Source organism: Medicago sativa, chromosome 4 (assembly GCF_051527215.1).
Source record: "Medicago sativa cultivar Bolivia chromosome 4, Bolivia_mono, whole genome shotgun sequence".
NCBI lineage: Eukaryota > Viridiplantae > Streptophyta > Magnoliopsida > Fabales > Fabaceae > Medicago > Medicago sativa.
Window position 1 is genome coordinate 54667196 of NC_140752.1, and position 17175 is coordinate 54684370.

Sequence of the window (17175 nt, forward strand, 5' to 3'; positions counted from 1 at the left end):
AACTAAGATTAGTTGCGGTTATGAGTGGACTCTCTCACAAGTGTGTGTCTTAGGTGCTCTGATACGTAACGGGATCATAATTTTGTTGTTGCTTTATGTTCCTTACGTATTATTTTTGAAGTTTTCAAGAATTATTGTTGTACTAAGATTTTATGAGATTTTATGTTGAGGCTTGTGCCAAAGATTATTTAAGATGTTGAATTAATCCGCTGCGAAGTTTTAAATAGTACGTTGTTGGATTTTGAAGGATTAATATTTATTTATTCCGTTTATGATTTGATGAAAAGAAATGTAACATTCAGTTTGTGTTGAGAAACTCTGATTTATTTTACGAAATTTTTATGTTGGGAAAACGGAGTGTTACACATTACCTCATTGAAATTTATGAGACACACATTAATTTTGACGATTGATATCTCAAATATGTTGGCACCCCAAAACATTGTATGTCAAATGCAACTATTGATAAAAAAGAATAACGAAACAAAAAAAGCTGAGTGGCGACCCAAATGATCCTAAATGCACATCACATCGGTTTCATGTTAATGAATGTATATCGTATGATCTTGCATTATCAAATTGAATTATGCAGTCATTTCAATCAATTCAAGAAAGTTGACATTGTAACGCCCACTTTGATATTTAATTATTTTTATTAAGTTAGAGTCTATTTATGTGATTTATTTTAAATATGTGAGGTGTTGGTATTTTATTAAGTGGCTTTATTATATTATTTATTAGAATATGATAATTATTAGAATAAGTAGATTTGGGGGTTAGAATAGAAAGAAGACAGAGTTATTGAGCCTAAACATATTTAGGAAGATTATTTAGTATTATAAATAAGGAAGCCTAGGTTAGAAAGAGTTTTTATGTTAAACCGCTTTTTGGAAAAGAGAAGAACTAGGAGAGAAGAGAAGAGAAGACAAAGTGAAGAGAGAAGAGGCTGCATCGACTGTTAAGGTAAGGGTGAGACTAACATTCAGTATTATTAAGTCTATAATTCTGATAATTAGATTTAACATGTTGTAGGTTGAGTTTGTGAGAATTTGAGAATTAGGGTTTACGAATTGTAATAGGTTGTTAATAGATTTGAGAACCCTTTGAATTTGCAGACAGTAAGTTGATGAATAATTAGTGTTTTAATGATAGGGTAATCATAGGGTAATGATTAGGGTCAAGTTTGGAGAGTATTGGATCGAAAACGGAGTCGAAAAGATTTCCCCAAGGCGAAATCACAGCTGAACTGCAATTTTACGGTCAGTGTGCAAAATGCGTTTTTATTGTCTCAGTTTGACAAGTTTAAGTTCGGAACTAGATTTAGGTGTAAACATGAGAGTTGTAGATATGGATGTTGGTTTTCTAATGCCGTTGGTCTGGTGTCAAAATGATTTATAGAACTTGAGTTATGGTCAAATTACTGCACGTAGGTCACAATGAATTTTTATAGACTTTCTGCACAACTTTTCCTAATTTAAAACCAAAACTGGTATTGATCGGTATAGAATTGACCTTTGGTGTAAACATGAAAGTTTTAGATAATTTTGTCAGCTTTCCAGTGACTTTGGTTTGACGTGAAAATGACTTTTAGTTTCTGAGTTACGATGAAAATACTCCAAGGAGGTCTTAGCGAAATTGTACGGTGACATCATTCTCTGTTTCATGTTTTTGCGTCTGTTTCACATGTTTCTGTTCTGAATTAGTCTTTGGTATAAACATGAAAGTTGTTGATAATTATGATATCTTTCCAGTAGCTTTGGTTTGGCATGAAAATATGTTGTGGATAATTTATTATGTTTTTACAAAGATGCATGATGAATTGTTGATGTTTAAATACGATGTTATATGATGAATTGTTGATGTTTAAATACGATGTTATATGATGAATTGTTGATATTTGAATATGATGTTATATGATGAATTGTTGATGTTTAAGCACGATGTTATATGACGTTGTTTATGATTGATGAATATGAAATTATGATGTGAAGTCGTTGTCGTTGTCATTACCACAGTTGTCGTCAATGTCTTCAAAGTTGTAAGTTGTTTGTCGATGTCGTTGAAGTTGTTAAGTCGTCAAGTCGTTATGAAGTCGTCAAGTTGTTAAGACGTTATGTTGTCAAGATGTTAAGATGTTTAGAAGTTATAAGATGTTCATAATGTTTCTAAGATGTAAGATGTTGAGTCCATGCATACTCATTTAAAGTGACGAGGGCTCAAGCCCTGGAGCATTTGCTCAAAAGCGACGAGGGCTCAAGCCTTGGAGCCTTTTGCTCAAAAGTGACGAGGGCTCAAGCCCTGGGAGCCTATTTATGCTCAATAGCGACGAGGGCTTATGCCCTAGAATGGTACCATATGCATTTGCATTGTCAAGAAGTTTTAAGATGAAAGAGTTGCATAGTTGAGTCAAGATGATTTAAGACGAAAGAGTTGCGAGTCAAGTCGTTAAGTTGTGATGTTTGATGAAGTATCTAATGATGAATTATGATTAAGATGATATATGATGTTATGATTATGATGATATATGATGTTTATGTTTATGATTAAGATGATATGTGATGTTTATGATTATTATGATGATGATATATGATGATGCTTATGACTAATGTTTGATGATATATGAAGATGTTCATGATTATTATGTCGATGATATGTGATGATGTTTATGACTAATGTAGGGAGAGTAATGATACTAGTTAATGAAGTTTAAGATATTGTTTTGTGAATCTCACCCCTTCTGCTTGAAAATATTGCTCTTCGTATGGGTAACTTGCAGGTAATCAAGATTAGACGTGGTCGTGAGTGGACTCCTCACAAGTGTGTCTTTAGGTGCTCTGATACGTAACGGGATGGGAGTTTTGACATTGTTTCCTATTCCTTACGTATTGTTTTATGAGATTTTTAATGAAGTTGTTGGATTGAACTGATTACGATGTTTTAGACTATTTATGAGACTTTTATGATGAGGCCTTATGTGCCAAATACTATTTTTAGATGTCGATTAATTCCGCTGCAAGATATTAAGTATTTTGTTGATTTGAATTTCGAAGGATAAATTATTATCTATTCATTTATGATTTTTATGAAATGTGACATTCCGTTTTATGATGAAAACTCTGATTATTAGTTATTTGAAATTTTTACGTTACAAAAACGGGGTGTTACAGACATTACTATATAATATATTGATATAATTTTTTTTTTGGAACCTTTGAAAGACAAGATTAAGATTAATTTTTCTAATAAGTCAATTTTTAACTAAAATATAGTTTGTTTTGTTATGAAAATTATCTCAATTTCTTGGATAATAAATATCACCAATATTTTTAATAGGCTTAAATAAGTAAAAGGTCCCTGTAAGTTAGCACGTTTTTTGGTTTTAGTCCTTGTATCTTTTTTTGTTGCGAAACAACCCTTGTATTTACTTAACCTTTTGAAATTGGTCCCTGCCGTCTATTTCCTTCAAAAAAATGCATTGCTGGCTAACGGACGCATACGTGGCACTTGATGAGTTGGCAACCGATCTTAGTTGAGGGACTAAAATCAAAAGTGCATTTTTACATAAGGTTGAAATTAAAATCATCAAATTTAAAATTTAAAATTCATTCTTTCCACCTTCTTCCTTGCTCAGTTCTATCTCTCTTCTTCATTCCTTCCATGTCAACCCTCTCAAAGCTCATCCAAAACCCATTTCCTTATTGAGCAAACTCTTGTTTTTTGAGCAACAACAAAAACAACAACAACTTATCTTCTTCTCACATTTTTTGACTTGCATTTTGCTGGTCCAGTCTACGTTAAATGCATATTCTTCGATCCTTTTGCTTATTCAACCAACCATTTTTGCGAAACAACACTTCCATCTCTCGAAAGAAACTCTTTCTCTTACTCTTCAACATTTCTTCCCTCTTGCTAGAAATCTCATTTCTCTACCAGCACCACAAAAACCCTTTATTCTCTACACCAAAGAAAACTTTGTTGCCTTTACCATCATTGAATCCTTAGCAGATTTCAACCATCTCTCGACCAAACAACAGCTAAAAAATCTCAAAATAAACTAATCACCTTGTTCGAAAATTAACACACAAAAACAAGTTTGATGATAACATTGAAAATGACACATTCATCCTTCCATTGTTAGCTTTGCCAGTCACAGTTTTTCCCGACCATGGTATTTGCATTGGCATCACATATTTCCACGTGATGGATGATAATAGTTGCAATCATTTCATGAAATCTTGGTCTTTTATCCATCAAGGAGGAAATGTAGTTGAATTGAAGTCACTACCTTGTTTTGACAGAAAAGTTTTGAGGGACCAAAAGGACTTGAGAATGTTTTCTTTAGTGACTATTTTGCAATGAGAAAATCATGGAAGCCTAGACTCATTGTTGAAACTCAAATCACCAAAGAACATGAAGATTTTGTTAAGGCAATTATTGTTTTTGGAAAAGAAGAAATTGAGGGGATGAAAAAATATGTACTGGATCAATGGAAGAAAAATGACAACGATAAGGAAATCAACATGCCACAATTTCTATCTAAATTTGTCGTAACTTGTGCTTTCGTTTGGGCTATTATAGTTAAAGCAATACATAGATACGATGATGCTGGCGACGATGAAGATAAATATTTTACTCATAATCAGTTACCCAACCCCGAGGCAACCCAAGTTCATGATACTCAAGTTCAAGCTGCTACTCAAGCAAACAACACCCTGACAAATTGAATGAGATGCCATTTGTTATAAGAAAATGAGTTTTTGTTGTTAGGGCACAAGCTATGAGAGGTTGGGCATGGAAGAAATAAAGAAGAGAGAGAAAAACAAAGAGAGGAAGGTGGAAAGATTGGGTTCTAAATTTCAAAAATTTGATGATTACATTTTTTTAATTTTAGTCCCTATGTAAAAATGTATTTTTCGTTTTAGTCCCTCTACTAAGAGCAATTGCCATCTCATCAAGTGCCACGTATGCGACCGTTAGCCAGCAATGCTTTTTTTTTTTACGGAAACTGACGGCAAGGACCGATTTCAAAAAGTTAAGAAAATACAAGGGTTGTTTCGCAACAAAAAAAGATACATGGACTAAAACCAAAAACGCGCTAACTTACAGGGACCTTTTACATATTTAAGCCTTTTTAATATTAGTGAGACACATTATTAGGAACAAAGGGCCAAAAAATATATCACTAATTTCTTCGATAATAAATTTTTGGCACTTTATTAAGAACAACCAATTTTTTTTTATAGGGAGTGTGTATACATAAATATTTGTTCTATACAATGGTATATATAGCAAATCACACAAAAATGACTAAAAACATTAAGAGACTTCAGCCAAGCCCATCATCATGTCAATGTTTGCGGTCTTTTTGTAAAATTTGTTGTATATACCCGCGATAAACCAAATAATTCTATATACACCGCCTTCCATAATTTTTTTTGACCCCCTACGAACGTGGACTGCAATACTCATACTAAATTAACTAGAATATTTAGCATGTGCGTTAACTTAGTACTGGATACATTAAAATTACAATAAATTTCGGCTCAAAGAATATATACATCAATACAAGTTCGTACGTCTGATAAAAATATCAACTGCCAAATACATATATCTAATAAGTATTTGAATACATGTACAAAATGAGATCTTGACGATAATCCATTCAACTGCATAATTGCCTTCCTTTGATACGAGCAACCTGCTATTCTGTAAAAAATAAAGGAATTGGGGTGAGACAAGATTATCTAGAATATTTAGCATGTGTGTTACATGGACCCTAGGCTGTCACACCCCTGACTTATGCCTAGTGGCATCGTCGAAATTTGGTGCTTTAAGAGGAAATAATCTAGGAGTTTAGGATGCTGGGAGGTTAGAAGAAAAAACCTTCTATACCAGTGGCAAGAGTTGTGGATGATGATTTTCATATGATTCCCATTAGGGACCAAAGTTTTGTAGATGGAACATAGGTGTTGGGATTGGCGTGTCCACTCTCTATGTACGTAGTACCCATTTTGCAGAAGAAGCCAGTTCCCATCACAAGGTCGCCTCTACTATGGCTTAGTGCACCATCATAAGCATGTTGTTTTGTTTGTGGAGGTCGCCCGTATTACTGTTCCACCTACATTTTTTTTTTTTTGAAGTATATAGTCTCTCTTTTGGACCATGTACTACATATTGGAGGGTAGTCTCTCTTTTGGACCATGTAATTTGGCTTTTTGGTTTTACAGTAACTTGACCTTGCTTTTATCTACTTTGGAGATCAAATGAAGTTTTTGTGTTGTTGTGATGGTTGTATTTTGTGCTTTAAGATCATGATAGTCCATATGAAACGTATCATAAACTAGAGATGTATTCATCAAAAAAAAAAAAAAAACTAGACTAGATGCCTCTTATATTTTACTCTTGTGATGTATTATTATTATTTAGGTTTCAGTACATTAATGCTCTCGAGGGATGCTATGCATATATTTATATTATTCTAGATGTCATTACGTTTAAGCTTTAGCAAATTTTTATAATCATCAAGAGACCGACCTTAACTTTGATAATAATTTACTCTGATTTATTTTGAAAAGAAATGATTATAATTATCCGTGCAAGTTATTTGTTACACCAATTAAATCCAATAAAAATAAAATCTATACTATATATTACATCAGGAAGAAGAAGAGCATAAATCATCCAAGAACAAAAGCTTGCTTGCAGATCAAGTTACCTAGTTGCTTCTTATTAGCTACATTGCAGTGTACCTTAGCTTAGTATGCACTTGATTTGTACTATATAAACAACTTGTACTAACTATTTCATGCAATGAGAATTCATTTCCTATTCATTTTTCTCTCTCTTAATATGGTATCATGCGCCCTTTTCCAAAGAGGGAAAGGTTGTTACGATCTCAACCACTCTTCCGCAGCGCATTCTTCATGCTGATTCATCATCTTGTTCCTTTTTTCTCCTTGATTCTTGTGTAAGATTGTATTTTCTTCATTCAATTCTTACTCTGGTTCTTGATTCTCTGTTTTTGATTCAATCTGTTTTTCTTGTTTGAACCTTGAATTGCTTCCATAAATTGCAAATTGCTTCCATAAATTGCAAATTGCTTCCGTAATTGCAATTTTCCTCTATTTCAAGGTCAATTTTGATTCGTTTTTTGTTTGATTCAACTCTTTCAAATTCATCATGCCTCCAAGAGTTATTCCTGCACATATTCAACAAGATGTTGATGCTGCGTTATTTGTTCATCCGAGCGAAGGACCTCACTCTGTGATTGTTACTCCCAAACTCAATGGCACCAATTATCTCGCTTGGAGTAGCTCTATGCAGCGTGCATTGGGAACTAAATGCAAATTAGGTTTTATCAATGGTGAACTTCCTGCACCAGATGCTGATGATTTGAATCGTGTTGCTTGGGAAAGATGTAATCATCTTGTCCAGTCTTGGATTCTCAATTCTCTCTCTAAGTCAATTGCGCAAACGGTTGTATTTTGTGATTCAGCTTATGAAGTTTGGCAAGATCTTCATGAACGTTTTAGCAAAACTGATAGGATTCGAATTGCTACTCTACGTTCTTCTATCAACAATCTGAAGCAAGGTTCTAAGTCAGTCCTTGATTACTTCGCTGAATTGAAAGGCCTTTGGGAAGAATTTTCATCTCATCGTCCTATTCCTAATTGTGTTTGTGTGCATCCATGCCGGTGTGAAGCTACTCGTGTTGCTAAAACTCATAGAACTGAAGATCAAATAATGCAATTTTTGACTGGATTGAATGATCAATTCTCTGTAGTTAAGACTCAGATTTTGTTGCTTGATCCTCTTCCTTCATTGAACAAGGTTTACTCTATGATGATTCAAGAAGAGAGTAATACTTCTTCACTCCCTGTGTTGAGTGTTTCTGATGATTCTGATATCCAACTGAATGCTTCAGATGCTAGAAATTTTCAACAACGAGGCAAAGGTTCCTCTTCTGGTTCTACCAACAAACCTACTCGTTTTTGCACTTTTTGCAAATGTACCAATCATACAGTGGACTTCTGCTATCAGAAGCATGGATATCCCAATGTTATGAAGCAACAAGCACGCACTAGTGCTAATAACATTACTCAAGTTGACTCTAATGCTTCTTCTTCACATGCATCCAACTTGACTCTGTCTGCAAATCCTACTACTGGTTTATCTCAAGAACAATTTACTCAACTTGTCAACTTGCTACAACAATCTAACTTGGTTGCCTCTTCCTCACAATCATCATCATCATCATCATCATCATCATCATCCCCTGGCCATAGTTCAAACACTATCACTGCTACTCCCTTGATTTCTTCCAACATCTCTGCTCATGAAACTTCTCCCACAGGTATATCTTTTCCTTCTCATCTTACTCATTGGCTCATAGATTCAGGCGCCAATGAACATATATGTTGTGACCCTCATTGTTTCAGCACCTTTTATAAGATTAAACATGTTCAAGTTTCTTTGCCTAATGGTAATTTGGTTGTTGTTTCTTATGCTGGTACTGTTTCTTTTACTTCCCAGTTTCATCTTAGTCATGTTTTGTTTTCACCAAATTTTCATTCCAATCTTATCTCTGTTTTCAAAATTTGTGAAACTTTGTCTGGTAGTTTGAATTTCACTTCTGATCAATGTATTATACAGGACAATTTGTCTTTGAAGGCGATTGGTTTTGCTAAGCAAGTGAATGGGTTGTACAAATATCTTCCTCCTGCTGCAACTCCTTCATTAGTTTCTAGTTTTCCTTTCAATAAATCTTGTAACAACACTACTTTACAAAATATTTGTAATTCTATTAATATTATTCCCCATGATGCCTTGTGGCATTTTAAGCTTGGGCACCTCTCTCATGCTAGATTACAACATATGCAATCTTTGTATCCCTCTATCAATATCAATAAAAATGCTATTTTTGATTTGTGTCATTATGCTAAACATAAGCATTCACCTTTTTCTTCTAGTATTTCACATGCCTCAACAAATTTTGAATTAATCCACTTTGACATTTGGGGTCCCATTTCCACTATTTATGAACATGGCCATAGATATTTTTTAACCATCCTTGATGATCACAGCAGATTTCTCGGGATCATTCTTTTGAAAACTAAGGCTGAAGTATCAACTCATGTTAAGAATTTTATCACTTTAATCCAAAATCAGTTTCACATGACCCCTAAAACTATTAGAACTGATAATGGTCCTGACTTCATGCTTAATGATTTTTATGCCCTTCATGGTATTGTTCACCACAAGTCTTGTGTTGAAACTCCCCAAAAAAATGGGAGAGTTGAGAGAAAACATCAACATATTTTGAATGTTGCTCGTGCTTTGTTATTCCAATCCAAATTACCCCCCACTTTCTGGTATTATGTTGTCCTTCATGCTGTGTTTCTTATTAACAGAGTCTCCACTTTGTTGGAACAAAATGTGTTTAACAATGAACCTTAAAGAGTTTTGATGATAACAAGGTATTAAAAATTGTAAATTGGACTAGCTAATATTTGTTCAAGTGTACAGGACCATAATTAAAAGTTACATCATTTATTGGTTCTGAATGAGAAAATAAAGAGCAAAAGGAATCAACAAAATTGAAGCTTAGACGCTCCTGAAGGCAACTTGCTTCTGAAGAGAATAAGCGCTCCTGAAGTAAAGCCGCTCCTGAAGTTAGTAAAGTGCTCCTGAAGAAAAGTGCTCCTGAAGACAAGAGGTCCAGAAGCTGCATCATCAGAAGCTGCGTTATCAGAAGCTGCATCATCAGAAGCTGCGTTGTCAGAAGCTGCCTCATCAGAAGCCATTTCACCAGAAGCTGAAGATCAACTGAATTTGAGAAATTTAAGAATTCAAGAGCTGTGTCATGGATCGAAATTCATCAAAGGACAACAAAAGATCAGTGGAATTTTGCAACGGTCATTTCAAAGGTGTTTGAAGACATGTGGTTGCAATTTTGGACAAACGCGTTGACATTGTACGAACTGTACAACCACCTTCTCCACTACTCAAAGAATCAACATTTAATTCTGCCAAAATGAACCCCAATTTTCTTCCATTCCTAAGACTTCAATTTGCGGGATATATTGCTATGGATTGTGAGTTTGTCCATTAGTTTTGACTCGTGATGCTATTTGTATTCTGGTTTCGTTTGATTTGGAGCTATGAACCCATCTTAGTTTAATCTATGCTGGTTATATAATATTAAATTTTGTTACTATGTTAGCAACCTTTCTTCTGCTACAAGAAAGAATTCCCAAAACAGGGCAGATTTGAATAAACAGAGAAAAGTTCCATCTAGAATAAAGATTGCAAATGAATGAAGGGTTTCTTATTGATGAAGTGGGATTGAAACAGAAGATATACAACGAGATGATAAGCCTGCAGACAAGGCTACCCCGAAGGAGAATTCTCCTTTCACACTAAAGCATTCTCTATTCACTAAACTTAATTGTTCAAAAAACTATTTTTCCTTTTCTACCTTTGAGGGCTATGTAAAGACTTTCTTCGAATAACCAAACTAACAACTCTTAACAACCACCTAACAAAATTATCAACTTACTAAACTAACTTTTACTAACTAACTCTTTATTACGCTAATTATTCAATATTCCATATCCTACCATATTGCCATTTGTTTTATTATTAAGGTAGGATGTTCAATATGTATTGTATACATAGTATCAAGTTGTATTTGGATCTTATGCTATATGTTTTAAACATTATTTCTGTATTAAGTCAACTTACATTTGTAAGAGTTGGAAACTAAAACCTATACATAAAAATATGTAGTTCAATAAGATTTTATTCTATCCGAGCACCTAATCACCAATAGGTTAATTTTGGGATGATCAACAATGGTCAAATTACGAAAATTCTCAATTTTAACCTGAAGAAAATGCAGAACAAATCCAACCAGAAGTTACCTGAAGGCGCCTAAACATTGCCGCTGAATTGCTCCTTGTCCCATCAATCAAAATAAAATGCTGAGTTGTATCTAGTTTTAACTGCTTTATAATTAAGACAAATAGATTACTTGGAAGCACCAAATGGAAGACAGCGAAATCTATATAAAAAATGTCAAAAGAAGCAAATAACAAATGAATTTTGGTTCACAAGAGATAAACAAAGATATATGTATGTGTGTGTGGTGTAAATGTATACACACATACATGAATTGATTGCTGCAGGCAAAACCAAAAAGCAGCTAGCATATACCAGTAGTGCAATTTTATTTCTTCTCATTTGCATAAATTAATATTATATACTTCATAGGTCAAACAACAGTAAGCAATTTAACATTAAATACATGAAAATGGAAAGTAATTGATCAGGCTCAATTAATGTAAATTGGTTCAAGGTACATATTGGTAGGAATCCAAGAATTAAATTGAAAAGAATGAACTATTTTATTGAAAGATCGAAAATAAGAGATATATCTCTCCTCCAAGGGTTTCTCCTTGTATTCTATTCAAATTATGTCCTCTATCTTATTCACTGAACTTTACAAATATTCAATTATGTCCTCTATCCTTGTATTCTCTTATTGTATATCCTAACAACCTCCTGCTCGTCCTATATCTTAACAATACACCCCTCCTCAAAACAACCTTCTCCTCAAGGTTGAAATCTAATGGTTGTTGAAAGAAAAATATTAAATTAATTTTATATCAATAATTAGAAATACAGTAATCAATATAATGATACATATACCTTTTCTGATGATACTTCATTATTTGCAACTGGTTCCTGCCCAAATGCATTTTCAACTGGTTCCAAAACGACATTCTTGTTGGGATAAAGGCACCATACATTACTTCTTCCTGAATTGAGGTAAAAACCCACGGCCTAAAAAAGTCCCAACACCAGTCATAAAAATGTCAAGATGCAATCTTCATCCATTAGCAAAAAAAAAAAAACATGTACAAAATAATACACTCAATCAAAATAGCACCTAACAAAAAATAACTACCATTAGAAATAAAAAAAAATTCACAAACACATAAACAAAGAGAGTAACAAAACATTAGAAATTAAAAAAAATTCACAAACACATAAACAAAGAGTAACAAAACAATATGGTTAATTAATCAAAGTATCAGGGATGGGAAAGGAAGTGAAGAATACCTTCACTCTGATGAATGAATTCCATTGAGGAACTTAATCCCTTATAGGCGGGAGAATTCGATTGCTAAACTGGAGAGTGATTGTGAAACTGGATTGCAGCAGAGTTTGATCGAAGGGTTTAATTGAGGAAAGAGAAAGGGGCAATTCGATTGAGGAATATGAGAGTTTGATTGAAGGGTTTGACGAGGAATGGGAAAGTGAATCAGAACGACTGGGAGAGAGGCAAAATAGGAAGAGTGGAAACATACTGATCGATATACTAAAGAAATCTCTATTATATATATTTGCGCTATTTTTTTTTTAAAGTACACGTGGCAACCTATTGGTAAAAGACGCATTTAATGTTATTTCTCATGTACATTTAATGTTATTCTCATGTACACGTAAGGTATGGTGGAGTTTATAATAGGAAAAAAAAAAACAAAATTGGAATCCAAATTAGGTAACCGAAAATGTTGTGCAAAAAGTCAGAATTTGAAATTGTTGTTTAATGCACCAATGTTTTCTTTTATGTTCACAATAAATATGAAAAAGTTTATAATAGAAACAACAATCATAATTTGATGAATTATCCTAAAATGTTATCTCTATTTTATAAGAGTATTTAATGCACATGATTTCAACCAAAAGTGATCAGAATTTTACGGAAAAAATTAACAGTATTTTACGGAAATAATGAAAAAAGAGGATTATTGTTATTTCCTTAACAGAATTTTATAGGAGTATGTTATGCATATAGTGCTTATTTCCTAATTTCCTAATAGTACATATCGCCTAACACCTCTGTCGCAGAAAAAAATTATTAAAATTAATTCATGTCATCTTTATTATAAACATTTCCCTTCCCTCAAATCAAAAAGTACACGTCTTTACATTTCACTTCTCATTTAATGCTTTTTTATTTGTTTAATTTATTTAATTTTTTAAAATTGAAATGACTAAAAAGGAATATTCTATAATTTTGTATACACTCTTATTCAAATCTCACTTTAATTGGCCTACCATTTTAATCTCCACGTTAAAAAAAAGTATATTACATTGTTACTATCATCACGAAAAATCATCACTTTATTTCTCACTTTTTTTATAGAATAATTTCTCACCTTTTTTTTAAAACAAATTCCTCACCTTTTTTAGAAGTGGGTAACTTCTCATTTTAATTTGCTGTAATTTTAATCTATAAATTATGATAGGTTTTTTTTTTTTTTGTTGTAGATATAGATTATGATATGTTGTGGATCACCATGTTTTATTACTTTTTTTTTTGTCAAAAAAAATTACTTTTCTTTTTTTAAAGTTGTTTTTGGTACAAGATTTTTAAAGTCATTTTTTTTTTGGTACAAGATTTTTAAAGTCATTTAGTAAGCAATCAATGTAATGACAGTTGACACCATTTTTGGTGGGATTATTTCGTTTTTTTCATTTACAATACTACTCCTAATTACTAATTTCAATCAATGGAAATAATTACCAAATTCCTTTGATTGTGATTGTCCATCTGCACTCTTTTGCTATAAATATTGCTTACAATCCTCAATATTTTTGTCACGATATTGATACTGCTTCTCTCAATTTTTATTTTTTTTTGAGGTTTTTTTGAGGATGCTTCTCTCAATTTCTAAATATCCTACATTCAAACATTTTATGTTTCTAACTATCCATTTTTTTTTTAATTTTAGAGTTAATTTATTTTTTAAAAAAAAATTGTCTTTAACCCAAACATTGTTTGTCAATATTTTTCACACCATATCGATATAGCTTCTCTCAATTTCTAAATTTCCGACAATCAAACATTTTATTTTTCTAACTATCCATTTTTTTTTCGAATTTAATATTGTTATTTTATTTAAAATTTATATTTTAGTAACTCAACTTTTTTATATTCTTATCTGCAACTTTTTGTTGTTTTTATTATGATGTTACTTCTTTGGATAAAAAAATCAGGTGTCTATATGATGATTGGACAGATTGAGGTAGTAAATATATAGTATTTTTGTGTTTGCACACATATAATTGTTAGGCTTAACTTTTAACTTAATTATTTATTTTAAATTGATCTCATAAGTATAAAAGTTTTAATTTGATCTTTTATCTTTGTTTTTGTCAGTCAATTTGGTATTATTTCATCAATTTTAAGTCTAATTGTCCATGGAGAACCAACACCGAAAGTGGTCCATCATAAATCTTATTAGTTTTTATAATTTTAAACATTTGATCTTTTTTTTATATATAAAAATAGGATTGTTCGATTAAGCATGTCTATTAAAAAGATGAAGAAAGGGATTTTTTTATTGTAAGGAGGGAATTTTTTTATTGTTGACGATTCATTTTAAGATATAATAGACTTTCACAATCTAATGATCCCTTTTTTATAAACAAAAAAGGGGTTAATTAAAAAATTAAAATTTATGGTTGACCACCTTCAATTTGATTCATCATAGATATTTGAAGTTAAAATTGATTGAATATGACCAAATAAAATGACAGAAGCACTAATGATGGACCTAATTGAGACCTATTTTAGTTAGGAGACAACTTTGAAAGAAAAAAAAGGTTAAGGATCAAGTGGTTAATTAAGCCTAATTGTTATTTAAATATACTTTGTTTTTTTAGGGATTTAAATATACTTTCTTAAATATTTCTTTCAAAGGTCTCTGATGTCATCCAGAAGGTGTACTCAAATATATTTTTTAATATCGTAGACTTGATCTAATATGACAGTTTGATGTAAATTTTTGGGTGATGAATGATATGAAACTAATCAGAAAAATATATATTTTCTCCTCTTGATTTTGCAGTGTTATGGTACATAAACTATTCATCTATATGTATTATGTATTATCTTTATCTTTTCTTTATAATTATTATGATACTTAAAATAATAAACATTTTTCTTGCTTCAAAAGTACACGTGTCATCTTTTGTTTGCCTTGACCATCTAATAGTTCTAGCATTTAATTACTTAAAATATTTGCTTTTATCATTTTTCTAATTTTTTTTGAATAAATCATTTTTCTAATTGTTAACTGTGAACTCAATGTTACATGGTATTTTTTTAGACGAAAACATTTCATGGTTTTTGTAACATTAAAAAATTTATATTTGGTCATTTAAAACAATATTAATTGATTGAGAAAAAACCACTTTACATTATTTTTTCTTTTCAAGTGAATACGTTACATTTTTGATAATAGAGTTAAAAAAAAGACGAACTTATGCCCAACAAAAAAGTTTGATAATAGAGTTAAAAAAATTGACATACTTTTTTTTTTTAAGGAAAAAATTTGACAAACTTATGTGCACGTTCTTATGTTTTTTTTTTTGTGTGGTTTTTCATATATAATTATTACTACCATTGATTTTTTAAATCTGCAATATTCTCAAAGTTGGATATAGCCACAAAAGCTACATTTGATGTGAAGAACCGTACGAAAAGCAAGTAAAAAAAAGTGTTATTTTTTTTTTTATGGAAAATATTATTTTTATGAATACCATTTAACTCTATTTAATCAAATTACATCATCATACTATACAAAAACAAGTTTCTAAACTGAGTCAAAGACTCTGCTCTTTTAAAGACTATATTCATTTATTAAATTGTTTTAATTCTACGATTTTTAAATATTTCAACATTAATTACTACGTTTCTTTAAAAAAAAAAACATTAATTACTACGTTTTTCTTTTCTTTCCTTTTTTGCACATAATGTAATAAATTTCATCACAAATTTTTCGATCAGTACAAAAGTATTGTTTTATTTGCTACAAATATTGTTTCTGCACTCAACATTCTCCACACCATGTTTTACTCAAAAAGAAAAAAAAAATTCCACACCATTTTGACGTTGATTCAAATTATTTGAAATTCTTTAAAATAATTCAGCGTTCGTATTTAATAGAATTTTCAATATTTTTTTAAAAAATTCTTTATGTAGCTCCAATTCATAAAACTTATTCAATTTTAAAGATTAATCCCATTGGTTAATCTTAGAGTTTGGTTGTTTTCGACGATGATTTGTTCGCAATGTATCGTGTGACAAGCTTGCATGTGTAAGTTTATGTTGCACCCTATCATTTGAAACTATTTATGTTTACAACTCACTGGTCACCACTCTTTTTGATATTAATATATATATATATATACACTAATAATAGCATCGGTTTTGTTAAAATTTTAAATAATAGCATTGGTTTTGTTAAAATTCTAAATTTTGAATTCCAATAGCCGCGGCCGAAAAGCCTCAATTTTCTATTCAAAATAAAAGCCTTAACTTTAGCATATTTTTTTGATCCCTTCGCTTATTTTAAACTTTTAATGTGGTCTCTTATGTTTAAAATCGGTTAATTGGGTCATTTAATTTAATTATAAAGTTCAATTTCATCCCTTAAAACCGATTATTCCGGACCTTTAACTTATCCAACTCAATAGAACTGGTACCTTAACTTATGAAAATTATATACTATCATGTCCATCTATTTAGGGGTCAAATTGCATCAACAAACAAAAACTAAAAGATCAAGTTGCACTAACTTACATAAGTTAAGAGAACAAATTGATTGTTATCAAGTTGCACTAACTCATCATAGAAAATTGGTTTGTTTAAATTGTAAATTTTAAATATTGATAGTAGTCATAAAAAAATTATTCAAAATAAAAGCCAAAATTTTGGAAAATTCTAAAAAAAAAAAATTTAAGAACATGGGAAAATCATATAATTATATAAATAGTAATAATAATAAAACTTTTATGAAAATTTAATGATACCAAAATTAAATTTGAGAAATAACCGGTGATTCTCAAATTCCAATTTTACTAATTTTCTACAAAGGTTTTATTGCAAAATATTTAAAGTAGGTCATGTCTTTTAATAGCATAGCACACATAAATTCCTTTTAATAACAAAAACTATTTGATGCATTTATGTATAATTTTATAAAGAAAAATGTACATATGATAACTCCTTAATGATCATTGCATCATAATAATTCTCCACGTATAATATTTAATGAAGTTAAAAAAACAAAAATCACAATCAAATTCTTTTTAATAAAA

The 17175-nt window shown here is 31.1% G+C and overlaps 1 long non-coding RNA gene and 1 pseudogene across 4 annotated transcripts; one reads left to right on the forward strand and one right to left on the reverse strand.

Moving 5' to 3' along the window:
- The first annotated feature begins 1332 nt into the window (after positions 1-1332).
- Positions 1333-4724, forward strand: LOC146929907 (malonyl-coenzyme A:anthocyanin 3-O-glucoside-6''-O-malonyltransferase-like; annotated as a pseudogene).
- Positions 4725-5319: 595 nt separating this feature from the next.
- Positions 5320-12372, reverse strand: LOC146929908 (uncharacterized). Of its 4 annotated transcripts, none has more exons than XR_015006215.1 (4): positions 12124-12372; positions 11710-11844; positions 10923-11062; positions 5320-5706 (listed from the first exon to the last, which is right to left on the reverse strand). It is a non-coding gene; the product is annotated as an uncharacterized LOC146929908 (long non-coding RNA). The 4 variants fall into 4 exon arrangements; XR_015006214.1 differs by having other exon boundaries at positions 5322-5706; positions 10923-11003; XR_015006212.1 differs by lacking the exon at positions 5320-5706 and having other exon boundaries at positions 10708-11003.
- Positions 12373-17175: the final 4803 nt, after the last annotated feature.